This window comes from Notechis scutatus, chromosome 3 (genome assembly GCF_049901735.1).
Source record: "Notechis scutatus isolate UNSWTSFEM ecotype Mainland chromosome 3, rNotScu1.2, whole genome shotgun sequence".
NCBI classification, from domain to species: domain Eukaryota; kingdom Metazoa; phylum Chordata; class Lepidosauria; order Squamata; family Elapidae; genus Notechis; species Notechis scutatus.
In genome coordinates, this window is record NC_142011.1 from 200,731,324 (window position 1) to 200,758,146 (window position 26,823).

Sequence of the window (26,823 nt, forward strand, 5' to 3'; positions counted from 1 at the left end):
TATCTCAAAGTTGCCAAGATTGAGAAACACTGCTGTAGTGCCAGAATTAGTGTGTGTGGATTACTTTTGCTAATAATTAAACATCCTAGAAGCAAAACCAGCCAACCTTGTAGAAGTCAGACCTCTGTGGTAGGAAATAATCAGTAACTGGGCAGGATATGTTAATTGATTATCGAAGATGAAGCAAGCCAAAATTTCTCCTGCCTGCAATGGATCTTTAAGCTTTAGAATAACAGCAAGAAAGGAGTTGAAAAAGAACAGACAGCCACATATTTAATTGGTTGTGATAACACAGGGTGCATCAAACAAGGTTAACAAATCACTGTAGCTATATTGATACTCCATTCCGGAAAAAAACAAGGCACATTATGGCTTATGAAAATGACTTGCTTCTAGATTTTTAGCCGAAGTTGTAATCTGATTTGCTTGGGTTTCACTTAGCTGTTGTGTGTGTGATGTAACATCTTTATACAGTGTGCAAAGTCTGCAATATTATTAGCATCTGACCTTTAGATAAAACATAATTCTTGTGGAGATGATGTACTGAATTAAGTACTATTGACTGTGTACTAAGTAGTGTGATAATGAATGGGATTTTAGGACAAAAGGTTTTTTTCTTTGTTGTGGTTCCAAGTGATGTCATGGACTTCTTCTCTCCATTTGGATATGAAAGAATTGGGAATGTCTAGTTTAATGAAAAGAAGGATTAGGGGTGACATGACAACAGTGTTCCAATATCTGAGGGGCTGCCACAAAGAAGAGGGAGTCAACCTATTCTGCAAAGCACTTGAAGGCAAGGCAAGGAACAATGGATGGAAACTAATCAAGGAGAGAACCAACATAGAGCTAAGAAGAAATTTCCTGACAGTTAGAACAATTAATCAGTGGAACGGCTTACCTTCAGAAGTTTTTAGTGCCCCAACACTGCAGTTTTTAAGAAGAGATTGGACAACCATTTGTCTGAAATGGTATAGGGTTTCCTGTTTGAGCAGGGGGTTGGACTAGAAGGCCTCCAAGGACCCTTTCAACTCATTCTGTTATTCTGTTGTTATTGTCATTCTGTTATTTGGCTGGTAAAGTCCTAAACAAATACATACCACCAGTGGTGGAATTCAATAATTTTTACTACCGGTTCTGTGGGTGTGGCTTGGTGGGTGTGGTATGGCTTGGTGGGTGTGGCAGGGGAAGGTTACTGCAAAATCCCCATTCCCTCCCCAACCCACTAACCTGCTTTCCAGCTCCATTCTCCTGTGCAGGGCAACAAAAGAAGACCCAGACGATCAGCTTGGATTCGGGAGGCAGAGAATAGATGGGGGCGGGGTCAGTCAGAGATGGGATTTGCTGGTTCTTCGAACTACTCAAAATTTCCACTACTGGCTCTCCAGAACTGGTCAGAACCTGCTGAATACCACCTCTACATACCACTCTATCTCTACTTCTTCTGAGAATGGAGCTGAGGTTTGAGGAGCATGGTTAGAAAATATCCATTCTTCCCAGGATTCAAACTAAAACATGATTTTTCAAAAAAAAAAAAAAAAAAACTATGATTGTATGACTATGAAATAAGTGGTCACATGTAAAGAACCACAGAGATGACCTTGAGAACACTAGCAAAACATGAAACTCAGGAAGGAAAGAAGGCATTAGAAAGAAACCTAAAGAAACTCCATCTTGACACTCTTGAATATAAGAGGGAGGGAAAGAAAACATAATCAGGCTTTCAAGATGATATTACAGGCCATATTTCAAAAAAGTAAAAATTATTTGGAATCCATTTCCTGACCTGGTGTAACCTGAAGAACTGACAATTGGTACCTTCCAATCACACACTAAGGCAGGGGTGGGCAACTATGGCCCTTTTATGAATTATGGACTTCAACTCCCAAAATTCCTGAGCAAGCCATGCTAGCTCAGGAATTTTGGGAGTTGAAGTCCACAAGTCATAAGGGGCCATAGTTGCCCACCTCTGCACTAAGGCATAAATTATACTTAGCAATTACATTTAGGCTTAAAAACCACCACCGAGTGCTCTACAGCACACTTTGGGCAGTTTACAATATAGAAGCATTATTTTGCATATTGCCCCCAACAATCTAGGTCCTCACTTTACCGACCTCAGATAGATGAAAAACTGAGTCAACCTTGAGCCAGTCAGGATCAAACTCCTGGTTGTGGGCAGAGTTTTCTTGCAATACCACATTCTAACCGCTACGTCACCAGCGCTCAATTCTAATTACATCAGTTATAACACTAACTAGAAAAGCAAACAAACTACTTGCTTACACAGCTGGATTTACACATCACACTAAACCATGGTTTACTCCATCTATAGACCAGGTGAGGCCAATCCATTCCATTGTCCCATTCTCCTGTTATGGAACAGGTTTCTGACAAAATCTATCCAATGAAATCATAGTGTTAATGAGGCTGTAAATGCAAATAACTGACATTTTATTTAAACAAAGTACATTCTGAGAAAAGGGATTATAACCAGATCTATTTGGGAAAACATCATGTTGTCATTGATGAAACACAGACAACCAGCTAGCTCCATTAGAAGCCCTTGGGAAAAACAGCAGACACATCTGACACAGAGATCAAATCTGGAAATGGGTTCACGTCCATGAAATTTGAACCGCAGTCTGGTTCTTTCATTATTTTGTCATTTTTCATTAAACAAAAAACAAAAAAACTCTTCTATGTGTTTTACTCTGGAGCATTCTGAAGTTGGATGCTACATTCCAATGTTATTTTTCTTTGTTTGGTCTCTGTTCCTGTGCTGGCTGGACAATAGAGGCATCCCACAAGTAATCTGTCATATCCATATTGTAAAATTCTCTGTGGTGCAACCAGAATGAATAGCAGATGAAACAGCAACTGACCCATGGCAAGACATGGCAAGGCTTTGGGTTTTGGGATCCTCCTGTTCTGGGACTATGCCATCTTTGGTTCTGGATGGGGCTTACACTGCCCCAAATAGATCCCATGCACAATTTGAGGGTTTTCCTGGACTCATGAACCCTAGTCTAGGACAGATGGCAGTTGTGGCTAGAAGGATCTTTGCATAGCTTTGTAGTATGCTCCAGTTGCACCTGTTCCTGATGAAGAGGCTCTACTCATGGTTACTCATGCCCTAGTCACCACCAGGTTGGATGACAGATAAACAGATAATCAGAGTTGGAAGGGATCTTGTAGGTCGTCTAGTCCAACCCCCTGCCCAAGTGGGAGACCCTACACCATTTCTGACAAATGGCAGTCCAATCTCTTCTTGAAAGTCTCAAGTGATGGCGCTCCCACAACTTCCGAGGGCAACTTCTGTTCCATGGGTTGATTGTTCTCACTGTCAGAAAGTTTCTCCTTATTTAAGGAGGTTAAATCTCTCCTTGTTCAGTTTTCATCCATTGTTCCTTGTCTGGCCTACAGGTGCTTTAGAAAATAGCTTGACCCCTTTATCTCTCTAGCAACCCCTCAAATATTGGAAGACTGCTATCGTGTCTCCCCAGGTCCTCCTCTTCACTAGATTAGCCATGCCCAGTTCCAGTAACTGTTCTTCATATGTTTTAGTCTCCAGTTATGACTGTAATTGCAGTTGGGCTACCCTTGAAGAATATCTGGAAAGCTCTTCTGATCTCTTCCTCTTACCTACATACCCCTTGTAGTTGTTCCTGCATGCCGCGTGCTCGTATTCATGTCTTTAACCATTTTCAAGTCCCTTGGAAACCACTGGGTATCTCCTGGACTCTAACCGGCACTGATGATGTTACCTAGTTTGGTAGTGAAACGTCTGCAAGAAAACAACCAAGCTCAGAGGGCACCAAGGACTCCACAGTTCAACTCTGAGCTACAAACATTCTCTTTTACATGTCTATTTTGGATTTGGTACTACATTAGGGATAGAAATTGAGAGGGTTTTTTTTTCCCTTCTGAACTAAATTTTTCCACCGTTATTTCTCCAGATACTCCCCACAGACAGTTATAGTCTGAATCAATGGACCTCATCACCAAATTATGGCAAGTAATGTTCCTTCAGTATTCTGTACTAGTCAAATTCTCATCTTCTGTACTGTGTCCAGTTCTGGCCACTGTACTTTAAAAAGAATTCAGACAAATTGGAACAGGTTCAGGGGAGGTTCCCTATAAAGGCTGCCTTCATGCTTTTAGCACACAGAGAGGCAAGGAACATGAGACAGTAATGTGTAAAAGAAAAGGGTGGAGGGTCTAAGTAGTGTAATATTGTGTGTTACACTGTAACTCCCAGTATCTCTGATTGTTAACTATGATTGCAACGATGTGGGGAATTATAATTCAGTATCAACTGTGGATTTATTCATGTACTAGTTGACTAAGAATCTGTGGTCCTCCAACTATTATTGGACTATGTTTCCTTTTGCCATTGGCCATGTTGGAACGGAAAACTGGAATCCAACATCTGAAGGGGTAAATGTCTATGGAAATTCCAAGTCATCCAGGACATGGTTGCCCCTAAAGGTGCTTTTTTCAAGAGGCAATTGAACTTTCTGTTTTTTCTTTAAAGACGTTTTGCTTCTCATCCAAGAAGCTTCTTCAGTTTCAGAACATTGCGGAAGAAGCTTCTTGGATGACAACAAAACTTCTTCCAAGAAAACCAGAAAGTCCAGTAGCCTCTTGAAAAAGCATCTTTGGGACATCTGAAGGGGTAAAGACTTCCCCAAAGCCACAGCTCCCTGAAAGCATAACTAGCTTTTCAATAAAATAAAATAAAATAAAATAAATAAAATAAAATAATAAAACAAAACAAAATAATAATAAAATAAAATGTACTGGGATGGAAGGAGACCACCCAGCTCTCCAATTTTTTTCCAATTCACAGGATAGATCACCTTATGGCTCCAGGCCCAAAGTTTCACCCTTGACTTAGTTGCCACTAAAAACAAATCCACATTTGTCTCTCCCGCAAAATAAACCTGTCTGTGTTTCCCAGATCATGATTCCTGGAGAAACCTATAAAGAAAAAAATTCCACTGGAGCACTCTATCTGTAGCAGGTGCTGAGTAGTCTTTCTAATGATCCTATGGAAGTGTGGCTCACTATTGCATTCTGATCATCCACCGGGTGAACAGACAGGACGCAGGAGGAGCTGACTACTTGTAAGTGTGTAGTAAATTATTATTTTCTCCTGCTTGTCCATAATAGTTGAACAGGCAAAGAGGAGGAGGAGGAGGAGGAGGAGGAGGAGGAGGAGGTATGCATGAGACATACTTGAGAGTGAGGAGGGAGACATAGTTATGAAGTATAACAGAATAACAAAGTTGGGAGGGAGCTTAGAGGTGTTCTAGTCCAACCCTCTGCTCAGGCAGGAAACCCTATATCATTTCAGACAAATGTTTGTCTAATGTCTTCTTAAAAACTTCCAGTGCTGGAGCATTCACAAATTGTTCCACTGTTTAATTGTTCTGTCAGGAAATTTCTCCTTATTTCTAGGTTGCTTCTTTCCTTGATTAGTTTCCATCTGCTACTCGTCCTGCCTTCAGGTGTGCTTTGGATAATAGCTTGGCCCCTCCTGTTCTTTGTGGCAACCCCTGAGATATTGGAACACTGCTATCATGTCACTCCTAGTCCTTCTATCATGTTTAGGGGTCAATAGCAGCCCCTCTCTACTGAAGTCCAGATATCAGAAAGTATCAACAGTGTTTATATATGAAAACCACTGAACGTTTCTAGAAGGCATGATTGGGAAAACAGAGTTGCAGTACAAATGAGGGCATGATAAGAAGCAATTTCTCTTCTCAGAAAAAGAATGAAGTGGGATTTGACAACCAAGGCCTCTCTGCCTCTAATCTGCCTGGAGACAGATTTCAATGGATCATGCCTGATATTTCCTAGCCGTACCACAGATAACAATAATGATCTAATACATATCGATTTCACAAAAGACAATGTTGAAAAATCACTACATAATCTAAAAACCATCTCTGTCTATTGGACCGGATGGAATATGTGCCTACTTCTTAAGAAAGCTATCCACTGCCATAGCCAAACCTCTAAGCATAATCTTTGAAAAATCTTTCAGGACCAGCTCCTTGCTCTAACCTATGGTCACAAGCCACAGTCATCCCCATCTTCAAAAAGGGAGACCCCAAGCCTAGTTGAAAATTACAGGCCAATCTCCTTATGCTGCGTCACCTGTAAAGTCATGGAATCAATTATTAACCAATCCATCATCCTCCACTTAGAGACAAATAACCTACTCTCCAATAAACAATTTGGTTTCAGAGAAAAACTATCCTGTAATCTACAACTCTTACACTGCAGAAACATATGGGCGACACAACTGACCTTACAGGGCAAAGCAATAGACGAATCTACATAGACTTCTGTAAAGCCTTTGATTCAGTGGTACACACGACAAACTACTCCTAAAAAAATAAAATCCTATGGTATCTCTGGACAACTGAATAACTGGATAGAAGCATTCCTGTCAAACAGACAACAAATGGTCAAAATCGGGAGCGTCCTATCAAATCCAGTACCTGTCAATAGTGGTGTCCCCCAAGGCAGTGTTCTAGGACCAACTCTCTTCATACTCTACATAAACGACCTCTGTGATCATATTAAGAGCAATTGCGTTCTCTTCGCTGATGATGTAAAGCTGTTCAATACCACAGACAATACTGCTACCCTACGAAAAAGATCTTGACTATGTATCAGAATGGTCAAACAAATGGCAACTTCAAATATCAACAAATAAATGCTCTGTCTTACATATTGGCAAAAAAATCAGAAAATAAAATACAAGCTGAATAGTCAAGAACTTGTTGATGACCCAAGCTCTGTAAAGGACCTTGGAATACTCACCTCTAATGATCTAAGTGCTAGAGCCCACTGCAACTACATAGCCAAAAAGGCATTAAGAGTTGTTAACCTAATCCTACGTAGCTTTTTTCTGGTAATATCACACTACTAACCAGAGCATACAAAACATTTGCTAGACCAATACCGAATACAGTTCATCAGTCTGGAACCACATTATGTATCTGATATTAGATAATTCTTCATAAATTGGCCCAATGTGATTAATAGCATTAAGCACTCACTTGAGCCCATGAAAATCACTCTCGTGAGGACAAAGCCGATAACAGATAATCAGAGTTGGAAGGGACCTGTAGGTCATCTGTCCAACCCAGAGACCACCCATTTTTGACAGATGGCGGCCCGCCCCTCTTCCGAGCCTTCCCGGTGATGAGCTCCCACCTTTTGAGGCCTTCTGTTCCATGCTTTTTCAGTCGGTCTCGGTTGTTTCTTCCTTGTTCTCCACCATTATGTCTGCCTTGGGGCTTTTAAAAAAACCCCCTTTGGCCAGCCCCCCAATATCTATGTCTGGGTCCTTTTCTTCACCTGACTAGCATGCCCAGTTCCTGTAACCATTCTTCATATGTTTTAGTTGGAAGAAATGCTCTCCCCACTTCTTACAATCCCAATCTTAGAACCTCAAGAACCAAGTAACCATGTATAGACCAGAGGAAGGTAACTTTCCAGGTTGATAAAGATTAAATCACCCTCAGTTTCTGTTTTGAGCCTTATTAAAGAAACTAGGATGGAGAAGCCAGAAATAATTGGCTGTGTTTGAAATAAATGTTCCATAATGTGGAATATTTCTATGGGCACATAGAAATGTTCATTGTCCAATCGCTCAAAAGCATTTTAAGCCAACCAGCAAATGATTTCATTGTCACTGACCCCCCGAGTGTTGAAAATGCCATACGAGGCAATCATTACAGGTAGTCCTTGTTCAGCAACAATTGGCAATTATAGAATGGAATGGAATGGAATGGAATGGAATGGAATAGAATAGAATAGAATAGAATAGAATAGAATAGAATAGAATAGAATAGAATAGAATAGAATAGAATAGAATAGAATAGAATAGAATTTTTTATTGGCCAAGTGTGATTGGACACACAAGGAATTTGTCTTGGTTCACATACTCTCAGTGTACATAAAAGAAAAGATACATTTGTCAAGAATCAAGAATCATCAGGTATAACACTTAATAAAAGTCATAGGGTACAATAAGCAATCAAATCATACTAGGAAACAGTCAATATAGATCGTAAAGATACAAAGCGACAAAGTTACAGTCATACAGTCACAAGTGGGAGAGGATGGGCGATAAGGAGTGATGAGAAGGTTAATAGTAATAGTAGTGCAGACTTTGTAAATAGTTGGATAGTGTTGAGGGAATTATTTGTTTAGCAGAGTGATGGCGTTTGGGGAAAAACTGTCCTTGTGTCTAGTTGTTCTGCTGTGCAGTGCTCTATAGTGTCATTTTGAGGGGAGGAGTTGAAACAGTTTATGTCCAGGATGTGAGGGGTCTGTAGATATTTTCACAGCCCTCTTTTTGACTCATGCAGTATACAGGTCCTCGATGGAAGGCAGGTTAGTAGTAGTTGTTTTTTCTGCAGTCCTAATTACTCACTGGAGTCTGTGTCTGTCTTGTTGGGTTGCAGAACCAAACCAGACAGTTATAGAGGTGCAGATGACAGACTCAATAATTCCTCTGTAGAACTGGATCAGCAGCTCCTTATGACAGTGATGGAAAAGTAAGTTGACAATCCAACCTCACATTTACAACCTTCGCAGACCTATAAAGCGTAACTGGGCTGGGGAATTCTGGGAGTTGAAGTCCACATGTCTCTGAGGTTGAGAAACACTGTCCTAGAGAAAAATGGTATAGGGCTAGTCCTCGATTTACGATCACAATTGAGCCCAACATTTCAGTTGCTATGTGAGACATTTGTTAAATGAGTTTTGCCCCTGTTTTATGTCCTTTCTTGCTACAGTTGTTAAACGAATCACTACAATTGTTAAGTTAGTAACACAGTTGTTAAGTGAATCTGGCTTCCCCATTGACTTTGCTTGTCAGAAGGTCGCAAAAGGGGATCAATGATCCTGGGATGCTGCAAATGTCATAAATATGAATCAGTTGCCAAGCATCCAAATTTTTGCTCGCGTGACCATGTGGATGCTGCAATGGTCATAAGTGTGAAAAACGGCCATGTCACTTTTTTTCAAGTGACGTTGCAACTTTGAACGGTCACTAAAGGAAGTGTTGCAAGTCAAAGAGTATCTGTACAGGTCTAATGAATAGCCTAGGATTCTAAGGTGATTTTTCCTGTTTTAAAAATAATGTAACTTTAAAACAAAACTACTTTTCCATGAGCAGCCAGCCACTGAATTCTGCCTGGGTGCTTCGGAGTACCATTAACTAGTTTTAGTCCCTCCACTGATGGCCCAAGCAACAGAAGAGAAGGCTGGAGAAGATATAATGTCTCAGAGTCTCTCTACAGAGACAAATAAAACCTATGACTGAGATGAGAAAGCAGGTGCGGCAAAAACTTGCATCAGATTTTCCAGGCTGGGAGGAACAGCAAGGTGGTGTTTTTTTTCCTGTTTGACTTATTAACCATCAAGCACTACCTGATTTTTATGCCAAGGCAGGGAGAAGCAACATCTGCAGATGGAAGCAAAGGGGAAACTGGACAGAGTTAGGAATGCGATGGGTGTAACTTAAACTCATTGCAGGGATAGAAAAAGATTTCCAACTGCTTCAAACTTGCTGATAGTAGAAACACCTAAATCTCTCTCTCCATACCCCTCAAAAATTGAAGGAATGGTTATCATATTCCCCCTTTCTTTGGAAATTGCCTATCATTCTGCCTTTGCCAAGATGATAAAGGTATCCAGGTTTCTCTTCCCGGTCATCTCTTTTTTCTTTTTCCAGCAGAACTTAAGACTCATTAAATCATAGGAGAAGAATTGGAAGAGATTATCAAGGTCATGGGAGCTCTTTGGTTGTATTAATTCAGCCAACGGTGAGACCACCTGATAATGGTATCATGGAGTCCATATTTAACCACTTTATGAAGTGTGGGATGCTCTGTGAACTTTGGTTGGTTTTTTTTTCAGACATTCATTACCCAGCTAGGTAATATTATCACTGCTTACATACAAGTAGCTTGGCCTGTTTGGTGGAAGTGTTCTTGATAATTCCCTGATTAGGCTGTTGTTTACAACGTTAATAAATTAATAAATTCTTGGTTGGGGTATTGCTTACTGCTTAATATTAATAGCAATAGCACTTAGACTTATATACCTCTTCACAGTGTTTTACAGCCCTCTCTAAATGGTTTACAGAGTCAGCACATTGCCACTAATAATCTGGGTCCTCATTTTATCGACTTCGGAAGGATGGAAGGCTGAGTCCAGCTTGAGCTGGTGAGGATCAAACTCCTGATAATGGGTTCAGTTAGCTATAGCAATAGCACTTAGACTTATATACCTCTTCACAGTGCTTTATAGCCCTCTCTAAGTGGTTTACAGAGTCAGCATATTGCTCCCAACAATCTGGGTCCTCATTTTATCAACCTCAGAAGGATAGAAAGTTGAATCAACCTTGAGCCAGTCAGAATCGAACTCCTGGCAGTGAGCAGTGAGTTAGTGTGTAATATTGTAATACCCTAACCCTAACCACTGTGCCACCATGGTTCTTAATCTTTGCTTATCTAGGTGCTGACTGCTGGTCAGGAGCTCATTGTGATCTTTTAGCATTTTTATTGTTTCTTTTGAATGGTAGATAGATGTTGTTCATCTCTATGTGCCTGTTGATAGATGATTTGTCTGAATGGCAGCCTTCCATGAGTTCTCTCATTTTATGAAGGTCAATGTCACAAGGCACTTTGTCAAGGGCCTTATTGAGATCTAGGTGCACTATATAGAACATTCTCCAAGTTGGGGAAATCTGGGAGTTGAAATCCACACTTCCGCTGAGATTGAGAAAGGCTGATCTAGGACATTCCCTGATCGACTAAGCTAGTATCTTTATTAAGAAGTAAGGTTGGTCTGCCATGACTAACTTTCTTTTACGTCTCCCACTTAAGCCCTGTAAAGACAGCAACAGTTCCTGGCAGAATGTGGCTTAGCAATTACAGCAGCAAAATTTACTTTTATGCTGGCTCAGGACTGGAATGCATTTTAGCAAGCCCAAACCTGGTTGCTATATTTTTTAAAAAAATTGCTGGCAGAGTATAATTCTGAACTGGAAAATAATCAGAGGAGGTAGAGTTATATAGGTTTTTTTCACTACCAATTCTCCCTAGCTGATTTTATACCATCTATATGCCGTTTTGTCAATACACTGGGGTGGGGAAAGAGTCTCTTCCACAATTTATATATTTCATCCCAGCCAACACAACAAATGAAAGGTTCAGGTTTCCGATCAAAAGTTATTTAGACTGGATGTGTAAATTGGAGTGTTCTTGCATGAACTTCATCTCTGTAAGAGTTTGCATTTGCTGGCAATCCATCACGTCTTAGCCATTTGTTTCCAAGGGTTGATCAGGCTTGAAAGTGATAAGAAGAAGGCCCAGGAAAAAAAAATGAATGGGGTAGAAAAGGCACTTAATTAAACTGCCATCTGAAGTCTGGAGACAAGACAGGGCTGTATCTTGACAGAGGTGGTGTACAGCAATAGGTCTTACACATCTTGATTTTCTAATAAATGAGCCTCCTTAACATCAACTAGAGATGGATAAAAATTGTCAGGCTGTGTTGAGATTTAGACTTTAGTGATGTGGCTATAAAGACAGTAGCCTAAACAGTTCCTGCCAGTGGTGGGATTCAATGTTTTTTTACTACCGGTTCTGTGGGCGTGGCTTGGTGGGCATGGCAGGGGAAGGATACTGTAAAATCCCCATTCCCTCCCTACTCCTGGGGGAAGGTTACTGCAAAATCCCATTCCCTCCCCACCCCACTAACCTGCTTTCCAGCTCCGTTCTCCTGTGCAGGGCAACTAAAGGAGACCCGGACAATCAGCTGGGACTCAGGAGGTAGAGAATAGATGGGGGTGTGGCCAGTCAGAGGGTATTGTCCAGTTCTCCAAACTACTCAAAATTTCCACTACCGGTTCTCCAGAACTGGTCAGAACCTGCTGAATACTATCTTTGGTTCCTGCTTAGTTGCTCATGTTCTACAAGGCGAAGATCTTCACCACTGAAGATGCCAGCCACAGTTTTGGCAAAACTTCAGGAAATCTGTTTGCTAGACCATGGACACTAAGTCCAGCATTGCCGGGAGATACCAGTCATGAAAGCTTACATGAGTGAGGTGGTTGTTGTTTCATTTTTAAAAAATCCTTTCTCACGCTATGGGCGGTCTGAGTCTCCCTCAATCTCAGGTCTTCTACCAGAAGTCTGGAGGCTTGAGGGTTCTATTCACCATCTTCATTTAAAGGCCCCAGAATCCCTTGCAGGGTGGAGTCTGGGCAACTGAATGGAGCTAGTAGAGTGTTTTAATGGCCGGATGCCCTTCCTGTCATCAATGTGAAGTTTTGTTCAGCAGATATATTCTCAGTGTGCTCAGAGAGAGAAATATCCGCCTCTACCTAGGATTCAACTCATAGCCTTCTGATTGTTCTGTTCTATGATCTATTCATATGCATAAACATATGCCAAATTACATTTTTTTTAAAGAATTTGAGATTTAAAGAGAATCAAGAAGAAAGCAAAACTAAACCAGGGATGGACAATTAAACCTTGTGGAATAGTTTTTAGAAAGAACAACTTCTGATTAAATCCTAGTAGTCATTTTCGTCCTGTTAATGCAGGACATCTATATTGAGTTTCACATCTTGGAAAAGGCATCAACTAAACTTCGAACAAAGACAGTTTCTTCCCAAACTAGTGTGGTGGAATGTAGTCTGGATTCCCAGGATGGAGGGGCTGCTTTCTAAGGAACAAAGACGCAGTAGAGATTGGAAAGTTTGATCAGCAGGAAGAGGGTTAAAATGATTCCTCTCTAGCTTTTCACAGGCTTTGTGCTTTGTTTATACACAGCAACCAAATACTAAACATCAGCCTAGTCAAGAAACTACCAAGAACATTCCCATCAACACTGACAGGGCAAATCATAATAGAGGCCAAATCCCAATCCTTTTAGCCCCGATGATGTTACCAACTTGGGTAATGAAACATCAGCAAGAAAACAACCAAGCTCAGAGAGCACTAAGAAATCTGTAGTTACATAAATAGTTGCTTTAGTCTGCCAAGATTCTGTCTATAGGTAAAGAACAATAATGGAGTCCACTCTTAAGGAACTCCATGTGTATTTCTTGATTCTTGGGGCCTAACACTGGTTGTTGTAGGATGTTTACCCTGCCCATTTTCTGATACATCTCTGCCCTTTACCACTACCACAAAGTATGGGGGCGGGGGATAATGCCAGTTAAGAGCTGGAATGGGAAAACCCAGATTCAGTCATGGAAACTTATTGAATATCAGGCCCTATCAAACCAGAACTTCTACAAGAATTGGTCAAATAGGTTTCTTTATTGTCGATCACCAGTTTACAAGAATCTTGCCGGACTATCTGTCTTCTTTTGGGAAACGGCAGATAAAGATCTAAGAGTTGGACCTCAAACATTTCCCCCCAAAGTGACTGTAAATTGGAATGCATTTTACCTCCCTTCCCATTTGACCCTCCTTTCCTTCAGAAGGTGGTTCTACCACATTAAGTGGACCATTCAAAAGTCCTTATCTTAACCTACATGAGCCATGGTGGTGCAGTGGTTAGAGTGCACTACTGCAGGCTACTTCTGCTGAGTGCTGGCTGCCTGCAATTTGGTAGTTCAAACTCTCCGGGCTCAAGGTTGATTCAGTCTTCCATCCTTCTGAGCTGGGTAAAATGAGTACCCAAAATTGTTGAGGGTAATATGCTGACTCTGTAAATTGCTTAGAGAGGGCTGTAAAGCAGTATAGAAGTCTAAGTGCTATTGCTACATCCCATTGTTATGACTTTAGAGAAAAATCTGGTGGAGCAAAATAGCTGTGTATGTTGACTTGAGTTTCTGGTGGAAAGATAGATCATCAACTTAATCAGTCATAATAACAAGCTACACTATTCCTCTAGTCAAATCCAGCCTAATCCCAAACCCCAAAGTCAAATATTGATTTTTCTCCTTGTCTTGTAAGAAATTTGACAGTGGCCTCAGGTCTGATCTTTGGTGAATTTTCATACAAAGGTCTTCTAGTGAAGATTTATTTTTTCTTATAGTTTTTGATGTGACATTTGAAGAGAGAGCTGTCAACATTGTTTCATTCATTGATAGGTGATTTATTTTGCTAGTGGAGTTTATTGATTGGTTGATTAAATTTATGTGCTACTCCACTCACTGATGACTCTGAATCCTCCTAAATAAAATAATTTCACAATTCCTATTGAACTCTAGGTTGAATAGTTCCAAAAGCTACACAGTCCTTCTCTTGGGATCAGCTGTTGAAAAATCCGATACTGTCTCTTCAAAGACTGTTATGAAATGTGCATTATCTACAAGCTATGTAACTGTGCATTATTTTTAGCTAATGTTGCCTGAGTTATGTGAGCCTTTTCACTTTATGCCATGCCTTAAGGGTAACAGAGAGAGGACTGGCTAAATTTGATGCCAATTGGCTTGATCTGATTTCCTGGGCATCCGAATCCCCGGCATCTGAAGTGGCTGTTTCATTCTGTCTATGGACCTTGCACAGTAATTTAGAACATAGCATAGTAAGGTTGGAAGAGACCTTGGAGGTCTTCTAGACTAAGCCCCTGCTGAAGCAGAAGCCTCCATACCAGAGGTGGTATTCAGCAAGTTCTGACTAGTTGTGGACAACCGGTAGCGGAAATTTTGAGTAAGTCGAAGAACGGCCAATACCACCTCTGACTTGCCTCGCCCCCATATAATCTCTGCCTCCCGAGTCCCAGCTGATCGGCTGGGTCTTCTTTGGTTGCCCTGCACAGGAGAACAGAGCTGGAAAGCAGGTTAGTGGGGTGGGGAGGGAATGGAGATTTTGCAGTGTCCTTCCCCTGCCACGCCCATCAAGCCATGCCCACCAAACCACGCCATGCCCACCAAACCACATCATGACCACCAAGCCACTCCCACAGGATCGGTAGTTAAAAAAACCCGAATCCCACCACTGCTCCATACCATTCAGGATAAATAGCTATGCAGTCTGTGGTTGAAAACGCTTCAGGGATGAAGCTATTCTACTGATTGTTTTTGGCACGACAACTATTTATTTATTTGTCTGCTTGTTTGTCAAACATGTACAAGGTAACAAGTATAAGTGTGAACATAAACAGGAACAAAGGAAGTAAATACAGATAAATGGGGACAGTAAGATAGGGATGGTAGGCACGCTGGTGCGTTTATGCACGCCCTCTTTAAGGACCTCTTAGGAATGGAGTGAGGTCCACAGCAGACAGTTTGAGGTTGAAGCTGTGAGGGGTTGAGGCTGTAACCATGGAGTCCAGTAGAGCATTCCAGGTGTTGACCACTCTGTTGCTGAAGTCGTATTTTCTGCAATTGAGTTTGGAGTGGGTTTACTTTGATTTTATATCAATTGTTTGCCCATGTATTATTGTGATTGAGGCTGAAGAAGTCCTGCACAAGAGAACGGAGAGCAAAGTGTTATAGCAGACAATTTTGTTAACTATGCTTAGATCAGGTCACAGGCAGCACAGTTCCAGATTGTCCGGGCCCAAAATTTCAAGACTGGAGGCATAAGGAATTCTATTGTGAGTGGAGGAGTGGAGAACTTTTCTCGAGAAATACCTCTGAACCCTCTCAATCATGTTAATGTCTGATACACAGTGCAGGTTCCAGGCGGACGAGCTGTATTCAAGAACTGGTCTGGCAAAGGTTCTGTAGAACTTTATAGTTTTACAGAACTCATCGAGAGAACTCAACACTCCTGCAAAGTTATCTGACTGTGCAAAGCAATGAACGCAATGCCCTTCTGCAAACTCTTGAAAAAGCATCATACCGTGGCTATAAGTTTTTGAAAGAAAATGCTGGGCAGGTGGGTTTCATTTTCGAAATGCAGATCTCCTTTGATCAACCTCTGCCTTTTTTTAGATCTGAACTATGGCTTGACAGGTCCTTCGAGAGGAAGCAGGTGTACATGTTGCGTGATGAATCGGAGCTGATGGTGGCAGTCAGAGGCAGGTCACACCGGAGTTGCTGTCAGCAGCCCACAAAGCCTTGGGTTTGATACAATGGTATGTTTGATGGGAACTTGTTTCTGGGGGCGCTTAAGAAGCTGAGATGAATGAAAAAAAAATTAGAGAACTTCATATGCAATGTAGCCTGTTGAAATGTCCCAAATTGGAAACACTTCTGTATGTAGATAAAAGTTAAATGAGACCTTTCAAGTCAAACCCCCAGGATTCTAGAAACAAAGAATGACAGGATCGTAAAACATCACTGTTGAGGGAGCAGAGAGCTAACTCAGTTCCCTTAGTAATAGCTAGCAGATGGGCAAATGAAGCAATGAGAAAAACAACGTCCCAGTTCTTCGGAGGTTTTGCCTTTTCATCTTGGCCTGAAGCAATGGTGTAATTGAGCTGCAGCCTCTGGAAATGACTTTGGCAGCTGGAACCTGGTTGGTGTGCAGTTTACACTGAGACATTTGAGAAAGGATGCTTGGATGATTTACAAATTCTCTAGGACAAAGGTACCACATTGTCAATGTGCAAGGTTCAAATGCATAGAAGCCAATAAGACTTCTATCAAATTAGGTTGCGGGGGGCATGATGCCCATGTTGCCATCCAAGTGACATAACCGAACAGAATAACAGAGTTGGAAGGGATCTCGGCGGTCTTCTAGTCCAACCCTTTGGTCAAGCAGGAGATCCTGAGGGTCGGACAAGAAGCCATGGATGGAAACTAATCAAGGAGAGAAGCAACCTAGAACTAAGGAGAAATTTCCTGACAGTTAGAGCAATTAACCAGTGGAACAACTTGCCTCCAGAAGTTGGGAAGGAAAACTGGAAGTTTTTAAGAAGAGATTGGACAACCATTTGTCTGAAATGGTACAGGCAGAGGTGGTATTCAGCAGGTTCTGACCAGTTCTGGAGAACTGGTAGCGGAAATTTTGAATAGTTCAGAATACCGCCTCTGACTGGCCCCGCCCCCATCTATTCTCTGCCTCCCAGCTGATCAGCTGGGTCTTCTTTTGTTGCCCTCCACAGGAGAATGGAGCTGGAAAGCAGGTTAGCGGGGTGGGGAAGGAATAGGGATTTTGCAATATCCTTCCTCTGCCATGCCCACCAAGCCATGCCATGCCACGCCATGCCCACAAGCCACACCCACTGAACTGGTAATAAAAAAAATTGAATCTCACCACTGGGTATAGGGTTTCCTGCCTGAGCAGGATATTGGATTGGAAGACCTCCAAGGTCCCTTCCAACTCTGTTATTCTATTCTGTTCTGTTCTGTTCTGTTCTGTCCTATCTTATACCACTCTGGACATACAGCTGTCCAACTTCTTCTTGAAAACCTCTAGTAATGGAGCACTGACAACTTCTGAAGAACAAAGTCCATCTTCCAAGACAATTTCTTTTATTGAAGAAAGCATCAAATTGGCAAAGTCTGTGGTAATTCTGGATCTGACACAACACGGAATTACCCCACAATATTAGAAGTTAGAAACAACCCACAAAAGTCACATTCTCCAAGAGAAGTAATTCAACGTTGCTTGATGACATAAATCTCTACCTCAAGGCGCCTAAGCACAGACAGCTTATTTTTCCATGGGAAGAAGAATCTCCTAGCCAAAACAACTCTCTTTATCTCCACTCCTGTCCCCTTAGGAATGTGGCAAGCCCAAAACCCTTCCCCCATGACTGCCAAAGAGAAAGTAAGAAAAAGAATATATACTAAGCCTAAATAAAATGGCTACACTTCTTTCGCCCTCCGTCACTTGAAAAGAAACCCCTGCAATGACATAAAATACACAAAGATTGAAATTAGGTTACACGATCATACAATGCACATTTTAACCTCCTCTGCCACCCACAGAATTCGGTTTAGGTTTGTGTGAATATTTTTCATGGAAATGGAAATGGATTTCATCACTTGGAAACCTGACAGCTTATTCCACTGGTTTATTGTTGTCAAGAAATTACTTCTTACTTCCAGGTCACTTCTCTCCTTCGTTAGTTTTCATCTAATTGTCATTAGATGACATGGACATTGTCATAGCTCCATAGAGTAGACCTTCATCTGAAGGGCAAGAGGACATGTTGCTATGGTCATATGAGGACTAGTCATAAGTCACCTTTTTCAGTGCTATTGTAACTTTGAAATGTCCCTAAACAAATGGTTATAAATCAAGGAATACCTTCACTAATGAAGGTGAATATATGTATCCCAAGATAGATAGATAGATAGATAGATAGATAGATAGATAGATAGATAGATAGATAGATAGATAGATAGATAGATAGAGCAGTGGTGGCACAGTGGTTAGAGTGTAGTACTGCAGGCTACTTCTGCTGACTGCCTGCAATCTGGCAGTCCGAATCTCACCAGGCTCAAGGTTGACTCAGCCTTCCATCCTTCCAAGGTCAGTCAAATGATTACCCATTTGTTGGGGGCAATAGGCTGACTCTGTAAAACCGCTTAGAGAAGGCTGTAAAGCAGTGTAAAGCGGTATATAAGTCTAAGTGCTATTGTATAATGTTGCAGGATCCACTCTGGGTTGATCAGCAGGACCAGAGGTTTTCTTGTCCAAACTTTCGGACTCGTCCTGGAGGCCCATTCTCAAGGAAACTTCTCTGTGTGCTTTGGGTTTTTCTCTGTGTGATAGTTCTATGGTGCCTGTTGTGTGTAGTTTTTTTTAGATGTAGATTGGGGTGTTGGAAACTCAAAAGACAAAACCTCGGCTCTCGATGATCGACCCAGACTGGATCCTGCAAAACCTACACTTATAAATGGCCTCCAAAAAAAAAAAAGAGAGAGAGAGAGATGCTATTTAAGGCTCTCCCACCCTTCCGAATAGATATAACAAAACTTTAGCATGAAGCTTCTTCCTAAGAGCTGCATCTTGCTTTTTTATAAATAAAAATTTGATAGATCATATTCACTGGAAGCTGAGCCTTATCACAGAGATTCGTCCAACTGATATATCGCTTAGCCAATTCTCGTCTTCTTCCAATATTTGTTCAAGAGGAAACCTTCCCGAATGCATAAGAACAATTTACCAAGTATTTCAAATCATCCAGAAACGTGACATTTTATAATCTTACTTCCATTTCAACTCTTTGTTTATCTTTGCCCTGACTTTAAAGCTCAAAACAAAATAAAAATGTCACTTCTCGCTGATTTTCAAGCCACATCAGATAAGTTGGCCGCTTTTATTTCAAAATGACATTTATATATTTTTGCAATTTTGAATGAATGGATTAGCGAGACTAGAGAAATTCCTCCGTTTTTCATTTTAGCACAGTGCTTCCCAATCTAGACAACCTTTAGACATGTTAACACAATAACAGAGTTTGGAAGGGACCTTGTAGGTCATCTAGTCCAACCCCCGCCACCCAAGCAGGAGACGCTACACCAGCGGTGTAAAACTGAAGGCCCATGGGGTGCTTAGATCTGTCCTGTGGGGCTGACCTGGAAAAAGCAAAGGACCGCCCCGTGGTGCCTCTGCCAGCAAAAATGGAGCTGGGGGGGGGGGCACATGCAGCCACCTCATGCTCTTTTTTTGCTGGCAGAGGGCTGCAGGGGGCTGCCACAGCTGAAAATGGGGTATGGGGAGGAGCTCCATTTTCATCAGCAGAGGGCTATCAAAATAGACTCTCACTCTGTCCAGGACCTCGGAGTACTCATATCTAAAGACCTAAGTGCCAGAGCTCACTGTAACAGCATTGGCAAAAAGGCATTAAGAGTTGTAAATCTAATGTTACGAAGCTTCTCCTCTGGAAATGTTGATTTGCTAACTTGAGCATACAAAACTTTTGCCAGACCAATACTCGAATACAGCTCATCTGTCTGGAATCCACATTGTACACCAGACATTAATACAACTGAGTGAGTCCAGAAGTATTTCACGAGAAGAGTACTACGCTCCTCTGCTCGCAACAGAATACCCTATATCACCAGACTTGAAATTTTGGGCTTGGACAACCTAGAACTACTCCGCCTACGGTTGGACTTAAGCGTACTACACAAAATTATCTGCTACAATGTCCTACTAGTCAATGACTACTTCAGCTTCAACCACAACAATACAAGAGCACACAATAGATACAAACTCAATGTAAACCGCTCCAAACTTGACTGCAGAAAGTACGACTTCAGCAACAGAGTGGTCAATGCCTGGAATGCACTACCTGACTCTGTTGTTACATCCTCAAACCCCCACTCCTTTAACCTCAAACTATCCACTATTGACCTCACCCCATTCCTAAGAAGTCTGTAAGGGACCTGCATAAGCGCACCATCGTGCCTATTGTCCCTGTCCTATTGTCCCCATTTAATCGTACCTATTTTCTGTATTTTTACACATGTTTATATTTATACTTATTATTTTGCAAGCGATTGACAAATCAAATACATAAATAAAAGAAGAAATGTTTCCCCTTTTGCATTTGAGCGTGCAAGAAGGGACAGGAAAAGAGAAAAGGAAAGAGGAAAGAAAAAGAAGAAAAGCTGGGAAGAGAGCAAGGAGGGAAAAATAAGGAAAGAAGGGAAGGAAGAAGAAAGGAGAATGAAGAGGGAAAGAAAAGGAAGAGAATGAAGGAAGGAGGGAGAGGGGAGGGAGGGGGGAAGGGAAGGAAGGAAAGGAGGAAGATAGGGAGGGAGACAGAAGTGGTATTCAGCAGTTTTTGACCAGTTCTAGAGAACCGGTAGCGGAAATTTTGAGTAGTTCGGAGAACCGGCAAATGCCACCTCTAACCGGCCTCGCCCCCATATATTCTCCTCCTTCTGAGTCCCAGCTGATCAGCTGGGTCTTCTTTTGTTGCCTTGCACAGGAGAATGGAGCTGGAAAGCAGGTTAGTGGGATGGGGAGGGAATGGGGATTTTGCAGCATCCTTCCCCCAGGAGTAGGGTGGGAACAGGGATTTTGCAGTATCCTTCCCCTGCCACGCCCACCAAGCCACGCCCACAGAACCGGTAGTAAAAAAAGAATTGAATTCCACTACTGGAGGGAGATTATAATGAGAGTGAGGGTCGGTTTCAGGGAAGTCCTGCCTTAGTATTTGGCCATCACAGGTGCCCACAACATGAGTCCTGTGTCCCTCCTCACCCCCAGCCGTAGGCTACCATAGGCTAATGTACCTCTCTCCTACAACATTCGAAAGAGCTCTTTTATTAGGTTTCCAATTCCATTATTGAAGCAAAAATAACGGGGGAAAGGGAAAATAAAATCTGTTATTTCAGCTGCTCTGCTAGCAAGGCGAAAATATACAGATCATGCAATCTTTAAACCCGTGAATGAATAAGTATCGGTCTTTATGGATGCCAGAGATAATAAGGGGTCTGGAGGCTAAGTCGTATGATGAATTATTAAGGTATGCCTAGCTTAATGAAGAGAAGGTTTAGGGTGGCAGCCTTCCAATATTTGAGGGGCTGTCACGGAGAAGAAGAAGAAGAAGGGATTGACTTATTCTCCAAAGCACCTGAGGGCAGGACAAAAAGCCATCGGTGGAACTTCGTCAGGAAAAGATCCAATCTGGAATGAAGAAGAAATTTCCTAACAGGAAGAACCAGGGCTGGGCTGCTATGGGTTTGCAGGGGTTCAGGAGAGCCTCTAGCTATGATTCTGTACAGTTTGGAGAACCCCCAAATCCCACTCCTGGCTGGCCCTGTCCCCCCAGGAGTCCCCACGCGGCCTGTTTTGGATGCAGGTAAGTGCAGGGCATGTGTGGAGCCTCGGGGAGGGCAAAAAACAGACCTCCCAGAAGTTCGGGAAGGCCAGAAATGGGCCTGTTTCCGGCTTCCAGAGAGCCTCAGGAGCCCGGGAGGCCGTTTTCACCCTCCAGGAGGCTTGAGGAAAGCCTCCGGAGCCCAGGGAGGGCAAAAATGCTCCCCCCGCATGGTGCAGGAGGCCGACTAGGCCACACCCACCATGGCCACGCCCACCCAGCAAACAGGCAGGTAACTCTTTGCTAATATTTTTGAAACTCACCCCTGGTAAGAACAATTCATCAATGGAACATCTTACCTCCCAGGGTACTCTGTTGCTGGAAGTTTTCAAGTAAAGATTAGATAACCATTTATCTGGGGTTGTATAAGGTCTGCTGCCTTGGCAAGGGGTTGGACTAGAAGACCTCCAAGTTCCCTTCCAACCCTGTGATTGTGTGTCTATATTCAAGGATGCCACCTTGGGCACCTTGTCGGCAATCTGTCCCATCCGTCTTCCTTTCCAATTCTTTAAATTTTCTTTCTTAAAGACAAAAAAGGGAATTGCTGGTGCTTTGCAAAATAGAACTGAAGAGAGCAATTCACCTGTATTTATTTTCTACCTGTTCTTCAGATTGATGAAATGAAACTCACTTTTTATTTAATGCAAAAAGAAAGAATTGTTAGGTATGTTTACATTTCTTGGTAGGAGGTAACCAACGGTCTTTTTGCATGTGCTTGTGTGCGTAGCTTCACGCATCCATAGACACGTTCTGTGCTTTAGATATTTTTCTCCCCTGCAGGAGAAATTTAATCCAGAGAAATTATGGGGTAATTTCTTTTTCTCCTCATTCTGGAGACATTTGGAGAAATCTCCCATCTCTGCTCAAAAAAACAGGTGGTGAGTTTTATTTATTTTTATTTATTTTATTTGGTTTGTCAATTGCTTACAAGATAATAGGTATAAGTAAAAACATAGCTATGAATACATGGATACATATAAGAAAAATAAAAAAATAAAAGAAACAATAGGACAGGGACGGAAGGCACGTTGGTGTACTTACGCACGCCCCCTACAGACCTCTTAGGAAAGGGGTGAGGTCTATAGTAGACAGTCTAAGGTTAAAGTTTTTGGGGTTTGGGGAAGAAACTACAGAATCAGGTAGAGTATTCCAGACATTGACCATTCTGTTGCTGAAGTCGTATTTCCTGCAATCAAGTTTGGTGCGGTTTACCTTGAGTTTGTATCTATTGTGTGCTCTTGTGTTGTTATGGTTGAAGCTGAAGTATTCATTGACAGGTAGGACATTGCAATGTATGATTTTATATACTATATACTTAGATCGGACCAAAGGTGGCGTAGTTCTAGTTTTCTAGGTCTAGAATTTCAAGTCTGGTGGCATAAGGTATTCTGCTAAGAGCAGAGGAGTGGAGAACTCTTCTTTTAAAAGGCGAATGTCCTTGTTTTACTGTGAAGAACTCACTTTTAGCATTAGCCATCTTTAAAAAAATGCTGCTAATCAACTCTGGATTAACCATTAAGCAAAATAAGAATGCCCTTAAGGCACCAAGGAAAGGAAGGACCACAAAGCCACCCCACCCCCTAGGTTTCATTGCCATACTCAACTTTGGTCAATTTTTCTGTGGTTGCCTTTATCTGCCATGTTCACCCACTTTCCTTCCTTCCTTCCTTCCTTCCTTCCTTCCTTCCTTCCTTCCTTCCTTCCTTCCTTCCTTCCTTCCTTCCTTCCTTCCTTCCTTCCTTCCTTCCTTCCTTCCTTCCTTCCTCCTGAGGGAAGATCCTCTCTCCTAGAAGAATGAAATATTTTGAGAAATATTTAAAGGGCAGAATATTATATGTCCTTAAAGAAGAAACATGTTTAAAAGAAAACAGCTCCTTGCTCCCAGCAGATATTTGGTGCCCATTAAGAAAGACTGGGCCATCCTATCTACAAGACAAAAGACCTTCAGCTCCAGGGTGATGGGATTAGCCCTCACTCAAGATCCAAACCATGACAAAGCCATGAAGACACAATAGGAATTGCCCAACACCCTTTCAGAGCACAAGCTCCTTCCTTGCATCATCTCAGTTGTACCACACCCTCCAAACTTCAACCAAACCTGGAAGCTATCTACAGTGCCAGCCATGACCCCTACAACAGCCAATAGATTACATGTCCTTGCACAGGAACAGGAAGCTCAAGTGCAAAGCCCAAGAGAAGGTATAAAAACCCCTCATTCTCCATTCCATGTGGTCAGCTGCCCAGGACCTCAACCCACGTGGTTCTGCTTTATCATTAAACCATCTTTCCAATCACCCTCCATGTTTCCAGTGTTTTTCTTCCAGCTTGGAACTGAACCAGATGGATATTTCTTCCAACAGTTCCTTCCTTCCTTCCTTCCTTCCTTCCTTCCTTCCTTCCTTCCTTCCTTCCTTCCTTCCTTCTTTCCTCCCTCCCTCTCTCCCCCTTCTCTTTCTCATCTCACTGTAGAAGCGACTTGAATCTTCATTGCTAAAAAAAGTTTTCTTTGGCAGCAAGAGTGGGTAAAGCTTAAAAGTTTGGTTTGGAGGTGTCATTGGATATCATGTTTGTTTTCATCTTGTGACTTGAGAGTTTGGCTTCCATCAAGAAGCATTATTGTTAGGATGAACTCATGCGGTCTGTTGGCCTTCATCCAGGCCTCCTGCTGGCTCCCTGTACACCGTTGTAAAAAATAAAAATGGGGGTTAGCTGGCTACAGTAGTGTTTCTTAGCAACTGTAAGTTGTGTAGATTTCAACTCCCATAATTCCAGCATTGTTGGCTGGGGAATTCTGGGAGTTGGAGTCCACACAGCTTAAAATTGATGAGATTGAGAAATACTAGCTTAGAGAATAAGCAAAAATGAGTTCAAACGGAGAAAAAATTCCCGAGGCATCAGAGAAGTGCAGAATTTTGATCATTGTGTGTGCAAAGTGGAAAAAAAGACAGATTTTTTTTTTCTGAGGAAAGCTTTAAAAAGGAGGGAGCTCATTTTAAAGAACTACAGCAGAATGCAGGCTAATTCTGCTCACAGCCTGCAGTTCGATCCTGATGGGTCTCAAGCAGTGGTGGTATTGAATTTTTTTTTACTACCGGTTCTGTGGGCATGGCTTGGTGGGCATGGCGGGGGAAGGATACTGTAAAATCCCCATTCCCTCCCCACCCTGCTAACCTGCTTTCCAGCTCTGGGCAGGGCAACCAAAGAAGACCCAGCCGATCAGCTGGGACTCAGAGGCAGAGAATAGATGGGGGTGGGCCCAGTCAGAGGTGGGATTGGCCGGTTCTCCGAACAACTCAAAATTTCCGCTACCGGTTGTCCAGAACCTGCTGAATACCATCTCTGGTCTCAAGGTTGACTCAGCCTTCAACCCTTCTGAAATCAGTAATATGAGGTCCCAGATTGTTGAGGGCAACATGCTGACATTATAAACCAGCCAGAGAATGCTGTAAAGCACTATGGGACGGAATATAAATCTAATTGCTACAGCTGTTGCTATTTATAGTTTATCAATTTATTGAATTTAACTTTGGCTGGTAAAGATTAGCCTCTGTCATTTTAGATGAAGACAATGGGAGACACAAAAAGCATACACAGCTTATCCCAAAGCTAAAAAGCCATGCCTTTCTTCTAGGTACATTATGCTTTTGACTGCTCACTCATTCTTTGTCTTTCTAAGTCTATATTATTATTGATTTCTTTCTGTCTCTTATTTATATTTTATTGATTTATTGGATTTTACTTCTGCTTGTAAAGGTTAATGGGCCATAAATAATGTCATTAGGACTCTAAAAGCATTTATCTTGGAGTACCAAGGAATGCATAGCTTGGGCTGGTAGAAAGCAAGGCCTATTTCCAAACCCATTTTGAAGTCTTTCTCATTTGAATAAGCTTGGCCAGCATTTGCCAGACAAAAAAATTAACCTGAAAGCTGAACAGTATAATCAATTGGATAATATAAAACAATGGGAAATAGATGAGCAAACCCCAAAAGTCAATATACAATCATATTGCAGAATATTTAATGCATTAAATCACCTACTCCATTCAACCTCATGATGACTTACAAAAGAAAATATCAACGGCGTTACAACCCCATTTTTCAAATTGCCATATATTTTTTATGAAATCATCTTTATTTTCCTGTTAGAAGAGAATAGTTGCAGCTTAGCTTTGAATTTAGCTTTGAGTTGCCAGTGCTCCCTGCGCTTGGTTGTTTGCTTGCAGGCATTTCATTACCAAACTATGTAACATCATCAGGCTGATGATTTTTATTATATAGTTTGGTAATGAAACATCTGCAAGAAACCAACCAAGCTTAGAGAGCACCAAGAATCCCACTTTAATTTTAATATTTTTTATCTTTAATTTTAGCTAACAATGTATTGATATTTACACATCTCAGTCTTTCATGTTAAACTTTGATTGCTATTTTCCTTTCCTTTAATTATGCCATTCTTCTAACTATGTGGGTTAAACACTTATGGGGACAATCTTTATCTACATCTTTATCCCATTCTGTTCTGTTTCTCCAAATTCAGTTATTACTGAAATAGCATCACCTCAATTATTCCTAAAGAGAATAATTAGATATTCTGGCATACCTACTAGTCTTTTTTATTATTATTAATTTTATTTTATTTTTATATACAATAAATCCATTCCATTTCAATTGTGCATCAATTAGGTACATATTTCAATTGCTTAACAGTTATTAATAATGTTCTTCTTATCAACTTAACAGTACAACAATAATCATATTCCCATATATATAGTATCGGTGGGATCCAATATATCTATTACACTAGTTTCTCTTATTGCTCTATAAATACATCTAGTCCCTTTTAAATTATTCTATTTTCTACCCATTGATAAAGCAAATACTATAACATATAATATTCCGATTCTTCTTTTTCTTTAATTTCTAATGTTAATCTATTCATTTCTGCACATTCAAATATTTTTTCAATTTCCCTCTATCGGTATCTTATCACTCTTTCAATTTACAAATACAAATTCTAGCTGCTTTTAATACATGTATAATTACATAAACTTTTCTTTTTCTTTTCTTTAGTATAACCTTCTGGTACTATTCCTACT